This window comes from Rutilus rutilus (assembly GCF_951802725.1).
Source record: "Rutilus rutilus genome assembly, chromosome: 7".
Classification (NCBI taxonomy): Eukaryota; Metazoa; Chordata; class Actinopteri; order Cypriniformes; family Leuciscidae; genus Rutilus; species Rutilus rutilus.
Window position 1 is genome coordinate 13,740,554 of NC_140221.1, and position 14,871 is coordinate 13,755,424.

Consider the following 14,871-nt stretch of genomic DNA (forward strand, 5'->3'; position numbering starts at 1 on the left):
TGAATTGTTTTTTTTTCTTTTCTGAATTGTTATTTTGTTTTCTGAATTGTCGTTTTGTTTTTTTCTGAATTGTTATTTTGTTTTCTAAATTGTTGTTGTGTTTTCTGAATGTTTATTTTGTTTTCTGAATTGTTATTTTGATTTTAGACTTGCCATTGTGTTTATAATTTGTTTTTGGATTTGTTATTTTGTTTTTGTAATTGTGATTTGTTTTGCACCTCTCGGCCACCGTAATGAAAAGTACCCCATGCCTACAGTTAAGTATACTGCTGGATCTTAAATGTTGTGGGCCTATTTTTTTGCTGGAGGTCCTGGACATCTTGTTCAGATACATGGTATTATAGATTCTGGCAAATACCAACAGATAAAAAAATCAAAACCTGACGGCCTCTGCTAGAAATCTTATAATGGGCCGTGGTTGGATCTTCCATCAGGACAACGGTCCAAAACAAACATCAAAATCAACACTAAAATGGGTAACTGAGCACAAAATGAAGCTTCTGCCATGACCATCCCAGTCCCCTAAACTGAACCCCATAGAAGATGAGTGGGGTGAATTGAAGAGAAGCGCCGCCAACATGAACTTGTGAATCTGAAGGATCTGGAGAGATTCTTTATGGAGGAATGGTCTCTGATCTCTTGTCAGGTGTTCTCCAAACTCATCAGGCATTATAGAAGAAAATTCAGATCTGTTATCTTGGCAAAAGGAGGTTGCAAAAAGTATATAATAACAGGGTGCCAACAATTATAGCCAGCGTGTTTGGGAGAAAAACATTTATTTTGTCATGTGATTTACCCCCACTTTCAATTCTTTTAACTTCAATGAAAGGTTAGATTTTTGTGAATTTTTTTAATGAAAGATCAAAAGGATAAACAATGCAGATTTATTTTTTACAGCCATTTTTGATCATATTTATCAGGGGTGCCATAAATTTTGACCACCACTGTATATATATATATATATATATATATATATATATATATATATATACATGTATGTATGTGTTACGCAACGGCTCCGAGACTCGAAGGTGAAGATCTAAATGCAGTTTATTTACAGAGTAGTCGTACAGGCAGGGTCATCAACAGCGAACAGATCAAAGGAGGAAACACAGAGAATATCCAAATAACAGGCAGAGGTCAGGGCAGGCAGCAATAATCAGAGTCCAATAAACAATCCGAGTGAAACGATCCGAGAGAAACGATCAGGAAACGGTGAAACAGTCCAAGGTCAGCAAAACAAGAATCAAACATGGGTAAATAACGCTCAGAAATGTAGTAACAGTAAAACAAGACTTCGCACTGAGTGAATGTGAAAACCAGGTATTTATGGTGTGAGTGAAACAAGGTGATAAGACACAGGTGAATGAGATGAGTGCTGATGAGTCTGGGCAGTGAGTTATGGGAAATGTAGTTTGTGAGGAAGTGATCATAGTCTATTATGGAGCGCCCTCTGGTGGCTCTCGAGGGCACTCCAGCTGGTTATCGTTACATAGCCCCTCCCCAAAGAGCGGCTTCCAGACGCTCCAAAACTGTCCAGGTGGGAGGTGGCCCGGAGGCGGATCCGGGGGCGGGATGGAGGGCCAGGTCCGTGGAGCGGAAGAGGACCTTGAGACTGCGGTAGGGCGGAAGGCCAGGGCGGAGCAGGCTGTGCAGGCGACCAGAGCGGATCAGGCTGTGCAGGCGACCAGGGCGGAGCAGGCTGTGCAGGCGACCAGGGCGGAGCAGGCTGTGCAGGCGACCAGGGCGGAGCAGGCTGTGCAGACGGCCAGGGAGGAGACGACCCTTCAGGCGGCCAGGGAGGAGACGACCCTTCAGGCGGCCAGGGAGGAGACCATGGCACAGGAACAGACACCGGCTCAGGAACAGGAACAGAAGACTTCGCCACACCCAGATCCAACAGCCATGACCTCCAGGAATCCAGCAATACGGATCTCGCCTGATCTTCCCAGCATGAGCCGGGAGTTCGCTGGACAGATCGCGGCCTTGGCCCTGGATAGCCTCGATCTGTTCCAGTACACCTGGGGGTTTGTTCCTCTCGCTGCCTCTTGCTCTCTGGGTGACGAGGCAATTAAGTTGTGTTACTGGCTGGGGGCTAAGGAGGTCGACCCGAGGGAGCTCCCCGATCTCTCCGGTCTGGATTGGAGAGAGGCACTCTCAAGATGTCTGGAGAGCTTCCTTCCGTGGCACGCCATGTCACCGTCTGCACTTCACGCCAGTCCAGCCGAGCCTGCACTTCACGCCAGTCCAGCCGAGCCCGCACTTCACGCCAAATCTGCCGAAGCCAAGGCAGTATGCGTCATGCCCGCCGCCCCTGAGACTGAGAGCGTCATGCCCGCCGCGCCTGAGACAGCAAGCGACATGCCCGCCAAGCTAGAGCCTTCACCGCTGGTCTCGTCCAGCACAGAGCCCTCTTCACCGCTGGTCCCGTCCAGCACAGAGCCCTCTTCACCGCTGGTCTCGTCCAGCACAGAGCCTTCTTCACCGCTGGTCCCGTCCAGCACAGAGCCTTCACTGCTGGTCCCGTCCAGCACAGAGCCCTCTTCATCGCTGGTTCCGTCCAGCTCAGAGCCCTCTTCGCCGCTGGTCCTGCCCAGCTCAGAGCCCTCTTCGCCGCTGGTTCCGTCCAGTTCAGAGCCCTCTTCATCGCTGGTCCTGTCCAGCTCAAAGCCCTCTTCATCGCTGGTCCTAACCAGCTCAGAGTCCTCTTCGCCGCTTGTCCTACCCAGCTCAAAGCCCTCGCCGCCGCTGGTCCCGTCAAGCTCAGAGCGCGCGGATCCTGATCCAGAGACTGAGCTTCACGTCACGTCCGCCCATCAAGAGTCTCGTCCCGCCGAGACTGAATCTGTTCCTGAGCCTGAATCTGATCCTGATACTGAGCCTGAATCTGTTCCTCTTCCTCTTTCTGCGCCTGTGTCTCCGGACAAGATGGCCTACACCGATCCAGTGTCTGTTCAAGTCACGTCTGCTGAGCCAGTGTCTCCGGACAAGATGGCCGCCGCCGAGCCAGTGTCTCCGGACAAGATGGCCGCTGCCGATCCAGTGTCTCCGGACAAGATGACCGCCGCCGAGCCAGTGTCTCCGGACAAGATGGCCGCCTCCGATCTAGAGTCTCCGGACAAGATGACGGCCGCCGAGCCAGTGTCTCCGGACAAGATGGCCGCCGCCGATCCAGAGTCTGTTCAAGTCACGTGTGCCGAGCCAGTGTCTCCGGACAAGATGGCCGCCGCCAAGCCAGTGTCTCCAGACAAGATGGCCGCCACCGAGCCAGTGTCTCTGGACAAAATGGCCGCTGCCACGTCGACTAAGCCCTCAGCAGAGATAGCCGCCGACACGCCTGAACCTGAGCCCTCAACAGAGATGGCCGCTGTCACGCTGTCTGTTCCTGTCGCTGAGCCGGTGTCTGTTCCTGAGCCGGTGTCTGTTCCTGTCCCTGAGCCGGTGTCTGTTCCTGTTCCTGAGCCGGTGTCTGTTCCTGTACCATGGTCGCCTCCCTGGCCGCCTGAAGGGTCGTCTCCTCCCTGGCCACCTGAAGGGTCGTTTCCGCCCTGGCCGCCTGAAGGGTCGTCTCCTCCCTGTTTGCCTGCACTGCCTTCTCCACCCTGGTCGCCTGCACAGCCTGATCCGCCCTGGTCGCCTGCACAGTCTGCTCCGCCCTGGTCGCCTGCACAGCCTGATCCGCCCTGGTCACCTGCACAGCCTGCTCCGCCCTGGCCTTCCGCCCTGCCGGAGTCTTCAGGTCCTCTTCCGCTGCACGGGCCTGGCCCTCCATCCCGCCCCCGGGTCCGCCTCCGCTCCACCTCCCTCCTGGACAGTTTTAGGAGCGTCTGGAATCCGCTCCTTAAAGGGGTGGCTATGTAACGGTCACCAGCTGGAATGCCCTTGAGAGCCACCAGAGGGCACTCCACATAAGACTATTATCACTCACAAACTACATTTCCCATAACTCACTGCCCGGACTCATCATCACTTATCACTGATCACATTCACCTGTACCTCATTCACTGATTGCATTCACCTGTGTCTCATCATCCTGTTAGTCTCAGTCTATTTATACCATGTTCATTCATTCACTCACTCACCGCGAAGTCTTGTTTAAGTGTTACACTGCAATTCCGAGCGTTTTCCCTGGTTTCTTGTCTTTTGGTTTATTTGGATTTCTTGCCCTGTTCCCTGGATTACTCTTTTGCCTCTGGTCCCTGCCTGTTTTGTTTGTTTCTTTGTTGGTTTGTTTGGACTGCCTACCTGTGTTTTGACCTTTTGCCTGTACACTGGATTACGCCTCTGGATTACCCACAATAAAGCTGCGTTTGGATCTTAACCCTCGTGTCTCGGAGCAGTTTCGTAACAGTATGTATGTATGTATATAACATATTATATGTATGTATACAAATGTATATAAATTTAGCATTGAAAGGTTGCCTACCTGTCTATAGTTCACATTTCAACATGTTTCTGTCTATATATATATATATATATATATATATATATATATATACACAGTGCTATGCATAAGTTTAGACACCCATGCTGAAGTTGACTAAAAAGAGGAATAAAAAAAATCATCTTTTGCAAATTAAACTTAATGCCTTAATTTAAGAAATTTGGAAAAATCCAACCTTTAAGGACACCAATTTACTTTGTGAATGAATAATGTATCGTAAATAAATAAATGTTCTTCCTTAAAATACAGGGTGCATAAGTTTGGACACCCCTATGTTAAATTCCCATAGAGGCAGGCAGATTTTTATTTTTAAGTATTTTTTATTTATTTTTTGTTTAGGATACTATGCATCCTGATAAAGTTCCCTTGGCCTTTGGAATTAAAATAGCCCCACATCATCACATAGCCTTCACCATACCTAGAGATTGGCATGGGGTACTTTCCATAAGATCATCTCTCAATAGAATCGAATAGAATAGAATCGGGCATTTATATAGCGCTTTCATATGTACTACTGTACACCCAAAGCGCTTTACAATCATGTCAGGGGATCTCTCCTCAACCACCACCAGTGTGCAGTATCCACTTGGATGATGCGACGGGCAGCCACAGTACAACGGCGCCAGTGCGCTCACCACACACCGGATATAGGTGGAGAGAGGAGAGAGAGTGATAGAGCCAATTCAATGTAAATGCAACTAGCTATTAGGCTAACTGAAATAAAACCATGCCAATCTCTAGGTATGGTGAAGGCTATGTGATGATGTGGGGCTATTTTAATTCCAAAGGCCAAGGGAACTTTATCAGGATGCATAGTATCCTAAACAAAAAATAAAATAAAAATACTTAAAAATTTAAATCTGCCTGCCTCTATGGGAATTTAACATAGGGGTGTCCAAACTTATGCACCCTGTATTTTAAGGAAGAACATTTATTTATTTACGATACATTATTCATTCACAAAGAAAATTGGTGTCCTTAAAGGTTGGATTTTTCCTAATTTTTTAAATTAAGGCATTAAGTTCAATTTCCAAAAGATGATTTTTTATTCCTCTTTTTAGTCAACTTTAGCATGGGTGTCTAAACTTATGCATAGCACTGTATATATATATATATATATATATGTGTATATAGACAGAAACATGTTGAAATGTGAACTATAGACAGGTAGGCAACCTTTCAATGCTAAATTTATATACATTTATATACATACATATAATATTTTTTTTATATATATATACACTCACCTAAAGGATTATTATGAACACCTGTTCAATTTCTCATTAATGCAATTATCTAATCAACCAATCACATGGCAGTTGCTTCAATGCATTTAGGGGTGTGGTCCTGGTCAAGACAATCTCCTGAACTCCAAACTGAATGTCAGAATGGGAAAGAAAGGTGATTTAAGCAATTTTGAGCGTGGCATGGTTGTTGGTGCCAGACGGGCCGGTCTGAGTATTTCACAATCTGCTCAGTTACTGGGATTTTCACGCACAACCATTTCTAGGGTTTACAAAGAATGGTATGAAAAGGGAAAAACATCCAGTATGCGACAGTCCTGTGGGCGAAAATGCCTTGTTGATGCTAGAGGTCAGAGGAGAATGGGCCGACTGATTCAAGCTGATAGAAGAGCAACTTTGACTGAAATAACCACCCGTTACAACCGAGGTATGCAGCAAAGCATTTGTGAAGCCACAACACGCACAACCTTGAGGCAGATGGGCTACAACAGCAGAAGACCCCACCGGGTACCACTCATCTCCACTACAAATAGGAAAAAGAGGCTACAATTTGCACGAGCTCACCAAAATTGGACAGTTGAAGACTGGAAAAATGTTGCCTGGTCTGATGAGTCTCGATTTCTGTTGAGACATTCAGATGGTAGAGTCAGAATTTGGCGTAAACAGAATGAGAACATGGATCCATCATGCCTTGTTACCACTGTGCAGGCTGGTGGTGGTGGTGGTGTAATGGTGTAGGGGATGTTTTCTTGGCACACTTAAGGCCCCTTAGTGCCAATTGGGCATTGTTTAAATGCCACGGCCTACCTGAGCATTGTTTCTGACCATGTCCATCCCTTTATGACCACCATGTACCCATCCTCTGATGGCTACTTCCAGCAGGATAATGCACCATGTCACAAAGCTCGAATCATTTCAAATTGGTTTCTTGAACATGACAATGAGTTCACTGTACTAAAATGGCCCCCACAGTCACCAGATCTCAACCCAATAGAGCATCTTTGGGATGTGGTGGAACGGGAGCTTTGTGCCTTGGATGTGCATCCCACAAATCTCCATCAACTGCAAGATGCTATCCTATCAATATGGGCCAACATTTCTAAAGAATGCTTTCAGCACCTTGTTGAATCAATGCCACGTATAATTAAGGCAGTTCTGAAGGCGAAAGGGGGTCAAACACAGTATTAGTATGGTGTTCCTAATAATCCTTTAGGTGAGTGTATAAGTCTCTGATTCTTTGTTTTTGAGGTGATGGGGCATTTACAGATTTGCGTTACTTCATGTGGACGAAATGCATGTCAATTGCTCTTGCGCGCCATGGTGTGGTCACATTAGAGTTAATGAGGACGAGCTTGAGAAACTGTACCTCTCGTTGCTTTCATACGGATTACTTAAACATGAATGATGTATAACACTTACAGACCCTTTCCAAAAAATTTGAATATCATGGAAAAGTTTATTTATTTCCATAATTCCATTCAAAACGTTAAACTTCCATAGATTATAGATTCAGGGCCCACAACTTAAACGATTTCAAGTATTTAGTTGTTTATTTGTACACAATTTGGGCTTCCAGCTCATAAAACCCACGAAAACTGGATTTAAAAAAAATTGAATATTACATGAAATCACACAGTAATTACACAGTGATACCATGGTCATTGAACCAGGTTTTGGTTATTTTGGCAGTGTGGGCAGGTGCAAATCCTGCTGGAAAATGAAGGAAGCATGAAGTGCTCTGAAAATGTCCTTGTAGACGGCTGCGTTGACTCTGGAATTAATAAAGCACAGTGGACCAAAGTCCTCTTTTCTGATGAGAGCAAATTTTGCATCTCATTTGGAAACCAAGGTCCCAGAGTCTGGAGGAAGAATGGAGAGGCACACAATCCAAGATGCTTGAAGTCCAGTGTGAAGTTTCCACAGTCTGTGTTGGTTTGGAGAGCCATGTCATCGGCTGGTGTTGGTCCACTTTGCTGTCCACTCAACGCAGCCGTCTACCAGGACATTTTCAGGGCACTTCATGCTTCCTTCAGCAGACAAGCTTTATGGAGATGCTGACTTCATTTTCCAGCAGGATTTGCACCTGCCCACACTGCCAAAATAACCAAAACCTGGTTCAATGACCATGGTATCACTGTGTAATTACTGTGTGATTTCATGTAATATTCAAATTTTTTTAAATCCTGTTTTTGTGGGTTTTATTAGCTGGAAGCCCAAATTATGTACAAATAAACAACTAAATACTTGAAATCGTTTAAGTTGTGGGCCCTGAATCTATAATCTATGGAAGTTTAACGTTTTGAATGGAATTATGGAAATAAACTTTTCCATGATATTCTAATTTTTTTGAAAGGGTCTGTATTTGTAAGACCAACAGAGTATTTTGAGTCTCTTTTGCACTGATAAGAAAAAAAGTGAGCTGGTCATGCCGGCGTGACCGCCTACCCCAGAGGTTTAAATCTGATTCTGAATCATTGTATTGATTTCCTTTACAACAGTCAATCACTGTTTGCAGATACCATTCAAATAAAATACAATGGAAATAAAAACAAAATTCTCTTTCACTTCTCTCATAATTGCCATGAGTTTACCTGCACGTAGCAATAAAGATGCTAGGGCACTTTTTGGCCAACAGTCTTGGACATGCAACATTTATGAGAACAGGTTGGAAAAAGTAGCCTCTTAATTGTCTCCTATAGGGCTCTGCCGGAGCGTTGATCGGTCGCACAGCAGATGGGAAGCGCCGGTCCGCACCTCGGACATCTCACAGGCAGGTTTATCGCACACCGGTCGTGTCACTCTGTACTCGCATTCTCAAGTTCAATGTGGCTGTCCAAAATGGTGAATCTAATAATAATACAGGTTCACTTCAAGAATGAACAAAGTGCTGTCAATAAGTTTGAATATATTATATATATGAATATATATATATATATATATATATATATATATATATTATTAAGGTATTTGAAAAAAAAAAAACCCTGCGCAAACGGAGATAAAAAAGTGTGACCTATATTGTTTCTCTAGGCCTATATGAATCATATTATTCAAGCCACAAAAACAAACCTGTTACTGAAAAATGCATAATACACAATCTCCTGTGGTGATGTCGGTAGGCTACGTTCTTGTGTTCGAATTTTAAAGATGTGGCGCTGCACTGCGTTTCTCTCAGTGTGCGACCCTCTTTATGCGTTGTTTTGCTAATATTTGAGGATCCTTTTAGGGGAAGGGCTGTAATAGCATTGCCATGCAAAGTGATAGAACATAATTTATGAATCATAACCCGCCAAATTGAATAGTGTATTGATATGCGTTACTCACCATAGTGGATTTTCACCTGCATTTGGCGGGGTTGGCAGGTGTTTTAATTTCAATGACACATCTGAGTTTTCTCCACACACACACACACACATGCACACACGCACACACACACACTCGTGCGTGTGATTAGAAAAACATTGTGAGAGTGGTTCAGTTAACAGGCTCTCTATTGTTCTAGAAACTCAGCAAAAAGACAAAGCATAAAAGAGACAAGGAAAAAAAGTTTTGTTTTTGAACAGAATGAAAGATTTAGGATGAGCAAATTCAGATGGAGTGGATTGGAGGCAATAGTTTCTCTCTATTAGTCACCCTTCTCTTTCTTTCTCTGTTACTCACTCTCTCTGGCCATCTCTTCACACAAATGCTTCTCTCTTCACATCAAATGTTCCTCTTTTTGCATCTTGGTGACGTGTATGCGCGTATCAGCTGTTGTCTGTGTTTTACTTGATGAAAAGTCAGAGTGCTTGATGCAGGGTTGCTAGGCGACGATGGCACGTCCATGTGATGTGTTGTCTTCCAGACTTCTCCCGAGCAGTGGGAGAGAGGAGCATGCTGGGATGGAAGTTGAGAACACAGGCTCTCATCATGCAGTTCTTAACTCAGGACACAAATATACAGCAATCCATAACTTTACAGAAGTCATGAATCACAACAGAGAAGATGGATCATAAAAGACAATGGGAAGAAGAAAGAGAGAGCAGAGATCAAGGCAGAGTTTGAATGACAGTGCTTTAGATCTTTTTGCTTTGTTAAATCTGAAATAGTCGTCAGGCAATATATCGCCATGGCCAGTATATTTAATTCCACAGTTAAACATTTAATTCCACAAACCTTGCAAACCATTTATGTCATATTCACGGTGAACTGTATGTAAAATTAGTATTCCCTGGTATTTAAGAATATATGATTCTGATTTAAAAGATTGCATGGACTTACTGTGTTTAGCACCTTTTATAATTCTTTTTTTTTTAACGCTTCGTTAGTTAAAAAAAAAGGCCATAATAGCATTACAGAATTAGTTTTGGTAACGCTTTACAATAAGGTCTCATTTGTTAAATCAAGTAAAGTCATCTTTATTTATATAGCACTTTTTACAATACAGATTGTTTCAAAGCAGCTTTATAGTGATAACAGGAAAATAATGCAACAAAGTCTGTTTTGGCTGTACAGCAGATCTAGAAGAAAATAGTGTCATAATCCAGCTTAAGTAAGTTCTGTGATGGTTCATTTTTGTTGTAAAAAAGTTAATTTAGTTCATTTATCAATACAGCCGCTTAGGAGAAAACAGTGATGTCATCGTCCAGCTCAGTTCAGTTCTCATTTAATGGTGTCAATGCAGGCAGATCAATAATATTGTTGAATATTAAGTTTCCCCAACTAAGCAAGCCAAAAGCCAAAGGCGACAACAGGCGACATTGGCAAGTAACCAAAACTCCATCAGGTGACAGAATAGAGAAAAAACCTTGGGAGAAACCAGGCTGAGTCGGGGGGCCAGTTCTCATCTGGCCAACAAAACGATCTGTGTATGATTATGGTTCAGACAGCCTTAAAGGTCAGAAGTCAGATTGGATCAGAACATTCAGAATATTATCCAGTTCCATCTTGTTGAAGGTTGGAGTCATCATGCTGGTATGGAGACGAATTTGTAGATGATAAGTGCTTATGGCTGTCATGTTGATGAAGCCTTCACAGGGGAGAGTCTAGTTGACACAATTTCTGCTGGCACTTTAGGGATGCGTTGTGTTTGTGTCTAGGCGCAGGTTCACCATCTGATCCGGATACTGCCCGGATCCGGCTGACTACATCATGCGTTGTGGTCGTGTCTAGGCACCGGTCCACCATCTGATCTGGTTACGGCCCGGATCCGGATGACTACAGGAAACCTCGAGATAAACAGAGAGACTAATATTAGCCTAGATGCCATTCTTCTTATGATGTAACAAGTACATCGGGTGTTATAGGAAGTGTTCCCGGTTCCGGCTGATCTAGTTTATGGAGCCTAACACTCATTTAACTGATTTGAATATTAGAAATGTATAATGTTCTATGTGTGTGCCAGGTTAAAGAGATGTGTTTTTAGTCTTGATTTAAACTGACAGAGTGTGTCTGCTTCTCGAATAATACTAGGAAGACTATTCCAAAGATTAGGTGCTAAATAGGAAAAGGATCTACCTCCTGCAGTTGATTTTGATATTCTAGGTATACATTTTGAGTTCGCAGTAGATGTGAAGGACTATAATGCGTTAAGAGCTTGTTTAAGTACTGGGGAGTAGAGGGTGACACGGGAGTGTATTTTCAAACCTCTCCCGTCCCACTCCCACAAAAAAAATCCTGTCCCGTCCCAATCCCACGAAAAAACATCCAATCCCGTCCCAATCACAGAAGAATGACTCCTATTCCCTCCCACTCCCGTGTGGGGTTTTTTTTTACCGGAATCTGTCAGTTACAGTAAAAAAAAAAAAGCATCACAATAAGTGTATTGTGATTGTCACTAACATTTTAGTGACTAAACTGATTTTTATTAGGTTTAGTGACAACATGTTACAATGTTTACATGGTACAATTTCTGGTAAGCTACGCTTTTTTATTATTTCAATTCAATTCAATTATTGTGATTTAATATAATATTGACTCATTTGGATAAATATTAGGTAGGCTACACAAGATAGGCGTTATTTTTTTCTCAAGAAAAAAACAACTCACCTAATGCTGTAAACATACAGAGAGCCCTATCAGCTGGTAGTAGGCTATTATTTAAGGTTAAAAATAACTCAAAATAAATATAATGCGTTTTTTTTATTATTATAATAACAACTTTATTTAATGATACAAGTAAAAATATAATAAATATGTAATATAGAACACATATTTAGCAAAATACTCTCTATAGCTATTTTTTTTCTTGCCAACTATGTGCTATAGCCTATATTATGTTCATTAAATGGATTTCCTGAGGTAAATGTGACATAATTGTTCTCCAGCTATGTTATTGACCTCTTCACGCTGATGAAAAACACTGATTGATCGATATTATGTATGAGGAATATACATTTCGGTAAGTTGTACTGTATCTTTCAGTGTTCATTCGTGTTTTTTTACTATTAGCTAGTAGAGATGATCGGTTCACGTGCGCTAGGGATCTGTCACATAACATTTACAAGCGCCAAAACGGTATTTATTGTTTGAATTTCGTAATAAAATTTACAGAATCTGAGAGCTGAGATTTTTTTATATCATAAAGTAACCTGCTCTGTCTAGTCTGTCGGTCTCCGTGTCCTCTTTGCTTCGCGATTTTTCTGTGCGTGAGAAAATGGATGTGTGGCGTGAGAGCGTGTGAAAAGCGTGTGTCTCATGCATGTGTGGAGCACGTCAATCACTTTACCAGCCACACCAAAGCAAACAGGAGAGCATAAAGAGAAAGGGCAAATAGAATTTAGTTCAAAATTTAAATATAGAGTTTATTTATAGAAACTGTATATTTGTGTGTAAAGTTGGGTATCATAGTTTTATTACGATTCCCGGTCCCGCCCACTCCCGCTGATATTTTTTCCTGTCCCGTCCCAATCCCGTGATTAATAGTGATTTTGTTTCCCATCCCGCGGGATTCCCTGAAAAAATGTCAGCCTCTACTGGGGAGCTAAACCATTTAGTGCTTTGTAAGTAATCGGCAAGATTTAAAAATGTATACAATGTTTAATTGGGAGCCAATGTAGTGTTGACAGAACCGGGCTAATATAGTCATACTTCCTGGTTCTAGTAAGAACTCTAGCTCCTGCGTTTTGGACCAGCTGGAGTTTGTTTATTAATGGTGCAGGGCAACCACCCAGTAGAGTATTACAATAATCTAGCCGTGGATGTCATGAACGCATGAACTAACAGTTCCGCATTTTCCATTGAAATCATATGTCGTAATTTAGATATATTTTTAAGATGGAAGAATGCGGTTTTACAGATGCTAGAAACGTGGTTTTCAAATGAAAGATTGGTACCAAAGAGCACACCCAGGTTCCTAACCGACGAAGAGCAGCCATCAAGTGTTAGACAGTATTCTGGGTTAATACGTGCAGAGGTTTTGTTTATATTTTATTTAGTAGTAGGAAATTACTAGTCATCCAATTTTTTATATCAGCTATGCATTCCGTTAATATTGGAAATTGGAAATTTTAGTTAGGGCACGGAAAAATATAGACCTATTTATAGATAGATCATCAGCACAATAGTGAGAACTAATGCAATGCTTCCTAATTCCTAATTTCCTGTTATCCCAAGGGTAGCATGTACAGGGTCCTAGTATTGAGCCTTGCGGTACTCCATTCTGAACTTGTGATCGATATGATTGTAACGCAGGATGTTGTTGTGGGAAGAAAGAGGTGGGAACTAGCTAACGTTTAAAGACTTTCAATAAATAAATAAACAAATACAAAACAAAAGGCCGTTCATGGACAACTGCTGCCACATATAATAAAATAGAAACATTTCAGAAAGTTCAAAATAGTTCAGGCCTGTCCTCTCTCGACCTTCACTGTCGTTGCTTTAAGTCTATTCAAAAGAATGTTGTGGTCGATGGTATCAAATGCAACACTAACATTCAGTAACACTAATAGAGAGATACAAACACGATCGGATACGTATGATAGAACAAATCATTTGTAACTCTGAGAGCAGTCTCAGTACTATGATACGGTCTAAATGCTTACTGGATATCCTCACAGATACCATTTCTTTCTAAAAAGGAACATAGTTGTGAGGAAACTGCCTTTTCTAGTATTTTTGACAGAAAGGTTAGATTTGAGATTGACCTGTAATTGACTAATTCTCTACGATCAAGTTTTTTTTTTTTTTTTTAAGAGGTTTAATAATAGCCAGCTTAAATGTTTTTGGTACATCCTAATGACAAAGATGAATTAATGATTTTAAGAAAAGGATCTAAAAAGAGAAGTGGTTAATGTATTAATTAACATGAACTAACAATGAGCAATTCATTTGTTACACTATTTATTAATCTTTGTTAATGATAGTTAATACAAATCTAGTTGTTCATTGTTAGTTCACCGTGCATTAACTAATGTTAACAAATAAAAATGATTTATTTTAATAATGTATTACTACATGTTGACATTAACATTAACAATGATTAATAAATGCTGTAGAAATATTGTTCATTCTTGTTCATCTCATGTGAACTAAAGTAAAGTCAAGTCATCTGTATTTATATAGCGCTTTCAACAATGTAGATTGTTTCAAAGCAGCTTTACAGAGATAAACGTATAATTTAAGGTAACATAGATTGTTTTGGCTTTATAGCGGTTCTTTAATAAAGTTATTTTCCAGCTAAAGTTAGTTTTGATTGATTCGCTTCCGTCGCAATGCTCATTTGTTATTAAATTAGGGGCTGCTAAGACGACACCATTCTCTCTACACAGACTTTAAACGCGAACCTGTGATAAACGCTGATGGCGTTCACATGCGCATTACAAATTGGTTCTATAGTTATGTGCGTTTGAATATATGTGCGCAGGTTTGTAATTCCCTACAAACCAAGCCTAAACAAAGTACTGGTCTTTCCTTATACATTTTGATACAGAATTTTATTTTATACGGCCTGGATCCGACAGGCTGCAGGAAAACCTCGGGATAAACAAAGACATTAAAATTAGCGTAGATGTATGATACAACCACGATCGGATGATAAGAGCAAATCATTTGTGACTAACGAGAGCTGTCTCGGTACTATGGTACGGTCTAAATCCTGACTGAAAATCCTCGCAGATATCATTTCTTTCAAGAAAGGAACACAGTTGTGAGGATACTGCTTTTTCTAATATCTTTGACAGAAAAAGCAGATTCAAGATTGGTCTG

General features: G+C 41.8%; 1 protein-coding gene across 3 annotated transcripts in view; it reads left to right on the forward strand.

Moving 5' to 3' along the window:
* Positions 1–14,871, forward strand: part of abr (ABR activator of RhoGEF and GTPase) — a 331,053-nt gene that overhangs the window by 170,008 nt on the left and 146,174 nt on the right. The gene's annotated exons all lie outside the window — the stretch shown is intronic.